Genomic DNA, 9,086 nt, shown 5'->3' with positions numbered 1-9,086 from the left:
TTCAACTGCCCCGATTTTTTCATTACATGCCACTACTTAAGGCATGCGATGCGATTTTTCATTGTAAAGACCCGGTTTTTAATTGTATAGTCAATCATGGGTGATTTCATACCCCCACTATCCAACTACGCATGGAGTTGATTTTATATAGTGTGGCGAGCGCAGCGAGCCCTGCGAGGGGACGCAGATTACTTTACATGTATTCTGCGTCCCCTCGCCACGCTTCAGGCTCGGTGGCTTGCTGCGCTCGCCACACTATATAAACTCGACTCCATGCATAGTTGGATAGTGGGGGTATGAAATCATCCATGGGTGACTATACAATTAAAAATCGGGTCTTTACAATGAAAAATCGCATCGCATCGCATGAATTGTATGCCACTATATTGCATGCGATGCGATGCGATGCAATGCGATGAAAAAATCGGGCGCCCAGATATTACATAAGTACCATATATCCCCCCCCCCCCCTCTGGTTAATTTTGAAAATGTATCAACTCCTTTTGAAATGCTGATTTATATTTTTATATGCATTTTAGTTACAGATTTTGTATTACTCCATTCTTTAGATTTGTCTTTGCATTTTTTGGTATTTACAATAAAAAGCATTCATTAAAAAACAACAACAATATAATTCATATATACTGGCCAAATGTGATCACTGTACTAATTGTCTCAACATAATTCCCAATGGCCAGCTAAAAAGAATAAGGTTAAACACTTAATAAAGGTTACATATTGTAACTGCCAACAAGGCATTGAAATAAACAGTCGATTGACAATAAATTTACTAGTCTATAACATAAAAAAATTACCAATTGTAACACAATATCAAGAAAAAAGTAAAAGCAAAAAGTAAAAGCAAAAAAAAAAGCAAAAAGTAAAGGTGCCCATACACAGTTCCGATTTAGCCTGTTTTCACCCAATTCCGACTGATCGGGCCAACGGATCGAAAGGAAAGTGGCCAGATCCGAGCTGTGTTGACATCCGATAAGATTCAATGCGCAGTCCTGTGCAGGGAACAGGGATCACATGCGATACGTCACATGCAGAAGAACTAAAGTCTCAAAACTCATGTATTTTTAAAAAATCTATTTTTTTATTTAAAGAAAAACAAACAGCTAATCTGAATATAGGTATCAGTAAGTACCGTAATAATTCCTTCTGAAGTAGGACAAATAAGATTTGTCTCTACTGATGTTGATTGGAATGTTAAACGTTAGTAGAACACAAGAGAAACATCAAAAATGAATTTGATCAACACAAGCTCTTAAGACTATTTAAAAAAAACTTCTGTATAATTATAATTAATGTAGTGGAAAATCATTAAATAAAGACTTACATACACTTTTTCTTATATAATAATGTGCAGAAAATCAGACGTTTTGATAAGTGCTGAATTTTTTTATTTTAATTTAGTATCAATTATTTGATTAACATTTAATAATATTTTAATAGTTCTACTGTTACATTCACTAAAACTCTTAAATAGCTTTACTGTTGTTTGATAACGCTTTTGATCATTTTACTTTCTTGTGTATACAGATATAAGATTTGAGTGCTTACACTTTTATATTACTTATATTAATGTTCTGAGAGACATACAGTAGGGGGGACATTTGCTAAGATGGGAGTTCTATTGGGGCCAACAAACATATCGATTTAAGGGCATTTCTAAGCGATCTCACTAGATCGCTTAGAAAATGCCCCTTCATCGCTCCCTGTGTAGGGGCATAGTGCCAGTATCGCCGGGTGATTAATATCCAGCATGCTGGATAAATCTAGTTAAGCAACGCGGTTGCTGCGGTCAGGGCCATTGTTCTCAGTAGAGAACACTGTCCCTAACAAATCACTCAGCACACTTTGCTGGCACATCGATGTGTGTTGAGCGATCTTACTGTGAGTTCTGAGCGATCTAGCATTGTTCAGAACGCTCAGCAGTGTGGCTATGTGTGTAGGACCCATAATTAGATTGAATGTTGCTATGGGCAACCAGATACTATTATCTTCTAGGTGCTTAATAAACAAGAAGTAGATTCTGATTGGCTGCCCAACATCACATGTGATATAGAAAATGTCAACATGAGTTTTTCACAATTTGTTAAAAAATTACTTTACCATCCACGTGGACTCCAACTGAAAACATTAAAGTGTGCTGAGTGCAGTGAGGCACCTGGCCCAAAGCCAGGTGCACTAATTGGGGGTTCATATTGACCGCTTTGACACAGTGGGTGCAAGGTGCACACTGGGTGCAAGGCCTCTGTAAAGTCAGCATTCTGGGTGACACCCAGTGTAACCCACACACCCCTAGTCACACCATTGATTTAACCACCTCTGGTCAAAGGCATAATTAATCTTCATAGAATGCTTCTCACAAAGGGCAAGATGTACTAAGCCTTAAAAAGTTATAAAATGGAGAGTGATAAACCACCAACCAATCATTTTTCAAACTCAGCCTGTGACATGGCAGGTAGGAGCTGATTGGCTGGTGGTTTATCACTCTCCATTTTGTCACTTTTCAAGCTTAGAATATCTGGACCATATTCTGTTGTCTTGATTAAACCCCTTTTGTGCTAACTGTCATAGATGAAGACTCACAGGAATGATTCTTATTCACATATACAGTATAGTGAACTGTATCCTATTCCTCAACTTTGGAAATGGAATTCTATCAAGTTATTACACATTTCTGGCTTGCTTATATGTTAAAAGAGATTTATCTACAGATAAAGGAAAATGCAAAAGCTGCTTTTTTTAAATTAAAAATATACATTAATCTATTGTGTTATAAGATTAAATGAAGGAGAACTTTGGCTGAAGATGGAAAAATAAAATTATTCATCTTTGGCAGAACCATATAACAATTTATATTTTAGATAGACATCACACAGAATGTAAACGGCAGGCCTCATTCTGATTTTGAAGTACTGTAAATAATTAAAAACAAAAGCAAGTAACAGCGAACATGCGCAAATAAAGATGTCTAACATATGTCAGCTACATGCAAAAGCAGCCGGTATTTACTTTTTTCCACAAAAAAATATATAAATATGCCAGCAGTGATTACCCATTATTTCCCAGTGATTATTAATTTTATTCAATGATACATTTTCTTCTTTCCCCTTATTTAAGAACACTCATCTGTTAATATGTTTTTGTTATTTATTTGAGTAATATTTATTTTAGCAATTAAATTCCGTTTAATTAAAACCAGATATCTTATCAAAAGTGCAAAGATGTTGTAATATGCAAATTCTTAACGATCACATGGACACATCCGTTGCATAAGGCGCAGACTAGCACAGTGCCCAAGCAACCGGGAGCACTATAGATGTAGACTTCAGTTTGTCTCACTTGTACACGTTTTGTCTTTATCGAGTTTGTGGTCATGGCGATGCAGCAATAACGTATACATGTATAGGTGGATTCCAAGGAAAGTGCCTCCCGATCCCCCATAATTTAGGAAAGTCTGTATTTTATTCAAGTTATTAACCTTAACAGTTATGTATATAGTGCACACATTTTTTACAGGGAATATTAGATCATTGACATCAGTCCCTGCCCCAGTGGAGCTTACAATCTATATTCCCTACCACATGTACACAAACACACACACACACAGACATTCTAGGGTTAATTTTTGTTGGGGGCCAATTAACCTACCAGTTTATTTTTGGATTGTGGGAGGAAACCGGAGTACCCAGAGGAAACCCACGCAATCAGGTTATTCAAGTGCAGCCACATACTGTGCAAAAATGCATGCCAGAGTGAGCCTTGTTTACCCATGTGTGCTTCTGCCAGTACACCCCCCCCCCCCCCGTTACCCATGTGTGGCTCTGATTCCCACATTACCTGCATAGTGGCACAATGACAGAGTCAATTGTTTGCTGTTTAGCCAGTTATGATAAAGATGAGATATATATTTAAAACATAGATAATGATGATGACTACAGACACCTTCTTCAGCATAAGCATATTTAGACATAGAGAGTGACATAGAATTTAACAACTAATAGTGTGACCTTTTTAATTCTTCAGGCAACCTACCCCCTATTTGATCCTTAGGGGGGTATTCAATCTCCCGCATTTATCTCCTGATGGGGGAGATGGCTGCGGGGCCCTATTCAATGCTGTCTTCCCCGTCAGCATTGAACAGGGGATCTCGGCAGAACGAGCCCGACTTCATAAGCAGTCGGGCTCATTCTGCCAAAAAACGGACGGGAATTGACGAGTTTCCGGCTGCAGCTCACCTCTTCCCAGCCGCAGCTCGCGGCTACGCCCCCTTCTCATCCCGCCGCAGTCGGAAAATTAATCCCGCCTGCAAATTCTCGGTCGAGCAGACAGAGAATGGGACAGGGTCACGGCTGTCGAGCCAGCTCAACAGCCATGGCCCAAGATTGAATACCCCCTTTAGTTCATTGTTAAGATATTCATATGCATATCCCAAGAATGTTTGAAATGCTTTTCGGTCATAGCATCTACCACATGTGAGGGTAGATTATTCCACTTATCCACTACAATTTCTCTGAAGCAATTCTTCAGTTGTCTCCAGTTTCAGTGTTTTCCCTCAAGTTCTTGTATTAATTTGTGTTGAGATGCAGACTCTGCTTTGGTATAGAAAATACTTCTCAGATTTTACAAACTCCATGTTAGTGCAGCCATCTGCTTTCAGTTAAGAACAGGTGGTTCCTGGCTATTACAGATAGACGTAGAGCTGGTTGATAATGCCAAACTGCAAACATCACATTTTAAAAATATACTGGCATTAGATTTAGAACAAAAACACATTTTAAAAGATATTCCCTGTTGGATCCTTAAATCACAGGTATCATCAATGGTTCTAAATACTATTTATGTAGAGTTTTATGGCATTATGTGACCCAGGTTTTCTGATCTTCCATAAACCTTTACAAGCTTGTATGAGCCTCGACAAATCCAGGTAAGAAGTCATTTCTACCATCAAAGGAGTACACGTTTATCTTCTACTTGCAGGAAAAGAAGACAATTATTAAAAGTAATGTATTAAACTATAGTTGGAAATGGTGTTAGTGAATTGAGGTCAGAAAACTGCCCGACTACCCCCACCCGTGGGATATTGCCACCCATGGGAGGGGCAGCGGGACAGTCTCCAAATAGCAAGACTGTGTAATTGGGACAGTTGGGAGGTATGTCTCATTTATTTTTAGATGCTTTAGTAAATGTAAATGTATACCTAAATGTGACTAGGAATTATAACTACTGATCTGGGAGTAGTTAAGGTTAACCAAGCTAATGGCTGATAAAAGGCTACTAACATACATACTATGGGCCTGATGGTTGTACGCTGTTCCGATGTTTGTGCAACTGAGCAATTATCAGTGGTCAGCACATGCATCACTGCGTCATTGCACATGTGCAAATATTGAATTGTGATTACGGTCACAGTAAAGATTCATTTGTAAGTAATTAATCATTTTGTGCGATGTCATGGGGAGTGTCAGCAGAAATGTGGGCATGTTGGGACCATGTCCAGGCTCGTATCCGCCAAAGACTGGGATCCTGTACGTAACAATCATGTCTCCAGCTGGTGTGGTATCACACAGGTGCAACAGGGAGGATCCCAATGGTCAGTATCTCGACTGCCGGTGCTCCAACAGGGGGGCAATAGAAAGATGCTCCTTGCAGGCTCATTGGCTCATTTCGCTTGGCACAGGTTATATTCTCCCTCTATGGGGGTCGTGGACCCCCACAAGGGAGAATAGCCTCTGTCAGTCAGGATCCCCCCTGTCAGAGCATTGGCAGTCGGGATTTCGACGTCAGGATACTGACCGTCGGGATCCCCCTGTTGGGCAGTCATCTGGCATCTGTCTCCAGCAGCTCTGAGTGGCCATAGACTCAGTCAGCGAATCGGTTAATTTCCTTATCTACCTCAATACTTTGAATGTTTACCAGTGGTGCAAGTAGAAAAAATGTCTTAGTGGTACTGTGCTGCGCGCCGAAGGCTTTGGTTACATATACCTGCGCAGGTGTATGACCTGAGAGCCCAGTCACAGTGACACAGGGAGGGGAAGGAGAGATGCGTGATGCGCTCCCCTCCCCTCCCCTCGGCTCCCTTCCCCTGGCGAGGAATCAGCTGTGGAGGGAGGCGGCGGAGGCCACGCCCCGCCACTTAAATATGCGTGCAGGCGCGTTAAGCAATTTGCAGGGCATTTGTTATAGCGGTACTGGATACCGGCACAATATGTTTTACCGGTACGCCGTACCACCCCATACCGCCATACTTACAGCCCTGATGTTTACATGCTTGCAGGCAGCTGCGAAGGCTCCAATCCTGGCAGTTGGTACATTGGCATATTTTCACACAGATATCTAGTGTGACCGTGCAGCATTAGAGAGAAAATAGCTCAAAATCATATGGTCAACATGTCTAAGGTCGGCAATTTTTAAGGTAAAAAGGTAGACAGTTTCTAAGGTCGACAGGTTGACATGACAACAGTCATCACACAAGAGTTTTTTTTCTTTTTCATAACTTACTATCTACGAGGACTGCAATTGAGAATCAATTTATATTGATATATATAGTGTTGAGTGCAGAATCACCTTTTGCTGATTAATGCAAGCTGTGTAAATTACAAGATGGTCTGGTTAAAGAAGATTTTCCAAAACCAGTAAAAGGCAAGTGGCCACCTGATATGCCAGTCTCTGTTGCCAGTTAGCGCTGTGGCATCTCTCCCATAGATGAGTGTAATATGGCACTCTGGCATCTGTCTCCTGGATAAGCAGGTTATAAATGTAGTGCTGCTATTATTTGGGCTCCAAACGTACACTAGGAAAATCTCATGTCAGACTCGAACGGAATTATAAAAAGTATGAACCAGATTGAAGAAATACTGAAGCATTTTGCACCCATTATTTGGAGACTTTTACTTTTTGTTAACATTTTTGGGCCGTAGTCTTTCTAAAGCAGCTCTTACTTTTAAAACTGTGCTCTCTTTCATACCAGTGGTCTCCAGAATGGCTGCTTCTCCTTCCCTAACAGCACACTCCCTCAATTTCCATTTATCATTTTCACCTAACTGATCTTTCTCTATGGGCTCTGATGTCCCAGTATTTTGGGTCTGCTGGGGACTATCCCCATAACTTCCTCTCAATCCACTTCTGTCTCTCTAATGCAGGGGAACATGTATGATTTAATAAAATTTCAATAATTTCGACTGATTGCCCATACTGTACTAGCTACATATTATTTATTTATGTTTTATTTATTAGAAGGTATTTATGTACCACACAAATATTATGCAAAGCTTTAAGTCAGGCATGTCCAAACTCTGGCCCTCCAGCTGTTGTGAAACTACACATCCCAGCATGCCTTGTCATAGTTTTTGCATTCCCTAATAGCAAAACTGTGGCAAGGCATGATGGGACTTGTAGTTTCCCAACAGCTGGAGGGCCATAGTTTGGACATGCCTGCTTTAAGTGAATATTTGAACATTCACATCAGTCCGTGCCCCAGTGGAGCTAACAGCCTATATTCCCTACCACATGTACATGCACTTTAGGGCTAATTTTTGTTGGACGAAACCAAGAGTAAACATGCATAGTGAGAGGATAAAAGGCAAAACTAGAATAGATACTGTATGAGGGAATAATGCATATTTTGTTTGCCCAATTTCTACAGAAACTAACTGAAATTTTTGGGAGATTTTTTGCATGGATTTGATCACTATCTCATTGAATTGAAGAAAGTGATCACATCAATTGCTTTGCAAAAACACCATTTAGTAAATAAACCCCCTATTAATATAATGATATCAGTAGATAGCAACCAACTGCTTATCAACCTCTCTAGATTATAATCATAAACTTACTGCGCTAACATTTTACATTTAAAACAGAAACCATGTTTGTTGAGATCAATTTTTACTTGACAGTACTGAAATCATAAATAACTGTATGGACTGCATATAGAGCTGACATGTAATTCTGTCTTTTTACTCATTACAAACCTTTTTAATCATAAAACATACAAAAATGAACATTAAATACACATTTTAAAAAGATTTGTGTTCTACTTGCCAGATATAAAGATATTTATGTAAATATGTCAGTGTTCAAAGCATATTGCACTTTCATGAGTAGGTAGGTTATAGGTTTCATGGTAGGGTTAAGGACATCTGGTGATTATGAGACTCCATTTCTGAAGAAAACACTAGGTAAGAGCCCCTGACCAATAGTAAACTTAGATCAGGGTTGCCGACTTTAATATTCTCCTCTCCGGGAGAAGCCCGGAGAGGAGAGTTTCAGCAGCTGCTCGGGGGCGGGGCTTGAGCGTGATGCCACTAAGCCCCGCCCCATGATGTTAAACAGTGAATTTGCATATCTCTGTGGAGGGGGCGGAGCTAAAATGACGAGGTTTTGCCATTTTAGCTCCGCCCCCTCCTCTGAGATCCGCGGATTGCGGCATATAAATGCCGTGATCAGGGGCGCAGCGGGGTTCCCCCCTGAATTTTCGGGAGACTCCCGGCCATTCCGAGAGGGTAAGCAACCCTGACTTAGATGTTGCTGGGAGTTGGAGAAGTAAAACTGCTAGCCTCTAGATCAGTGGTGTCAAACTCATGGCCCTCCAGCTGTTATGGAACTACATATCCCAGCATGCCCTGCCACAGTTTTAGCAATCCATTATATAAAATCTGTGGCAGGGCATGCTGGGATATGTAGTTCCACAACAGCTGGAGAGCCATGAATTTGACACCACTGCTCTAGATGATAACTGATGTCATCTCCATTGTTCTATATTTTTCTGTTCAGTTATTGTATATTATATCTACCATGTCTAGGTCCACAGTCAAAAGGTTGACCACTATTGTCGACAGGACCAAGTTTGACAGTCATAAGGTCGACATGGTAAAAAGGTTGACATTCAAAAGGTATACATGGTCACGAGGTCCACATAGAAAAGGTAAACATGGAAAAGGTCGACATGAGTATATCATTTTTGCCGTCTATGTCGACATAGGCCGGTATAGACACGTCTAAGTGTATCGCGTCCCCTCACATCTCGTTATGCTCGCCATGCTTCGGGCACACTATATATCCCACCATGCCGT

At 40.5% G+C, this 9,086-nt stretch overlaps 1 long non-coding RNA gene across 1 annotated transcript in view; it reads right to left on the bottom strand.

The window, feature by feature from the left end:
* Nucleotides 1-889: 889 nt before the first annotated feature.
* The window catches only part of LOC146026775 (uncharacterized), a 157,557-nt gene continuing 149,360 nt past the window's right edge, over nt 890-9,086 (bottom strand). Inside the window, exon 3 of the long non-coding RNA XR_014454538.1 lies at nt 890-1,010. This is a non-coding gene — a long non-coding RNA (uncharacterized LOC146026775). The remainder of the gene's footprint in view (nt 1,011-9,086) is intronic.

Source organism: Crinia signifera, chromosome 1, assembly GCF_055691185.1.
Source record: "Crinia signifera chromosome 1, ASM5569118v1, whole genome shotgun sequence".
Classification (NCBI taxonomy): Eukaryota; Metazoa; Chordata; class Amphibia; order Anura; family Myobatrachidae; genus Crinia; species Crinia signifera.
Note: the sequence above shows the minus strand (reverse complement) of the source record. Positions and strands in the feature narration are given on the sequence as shown.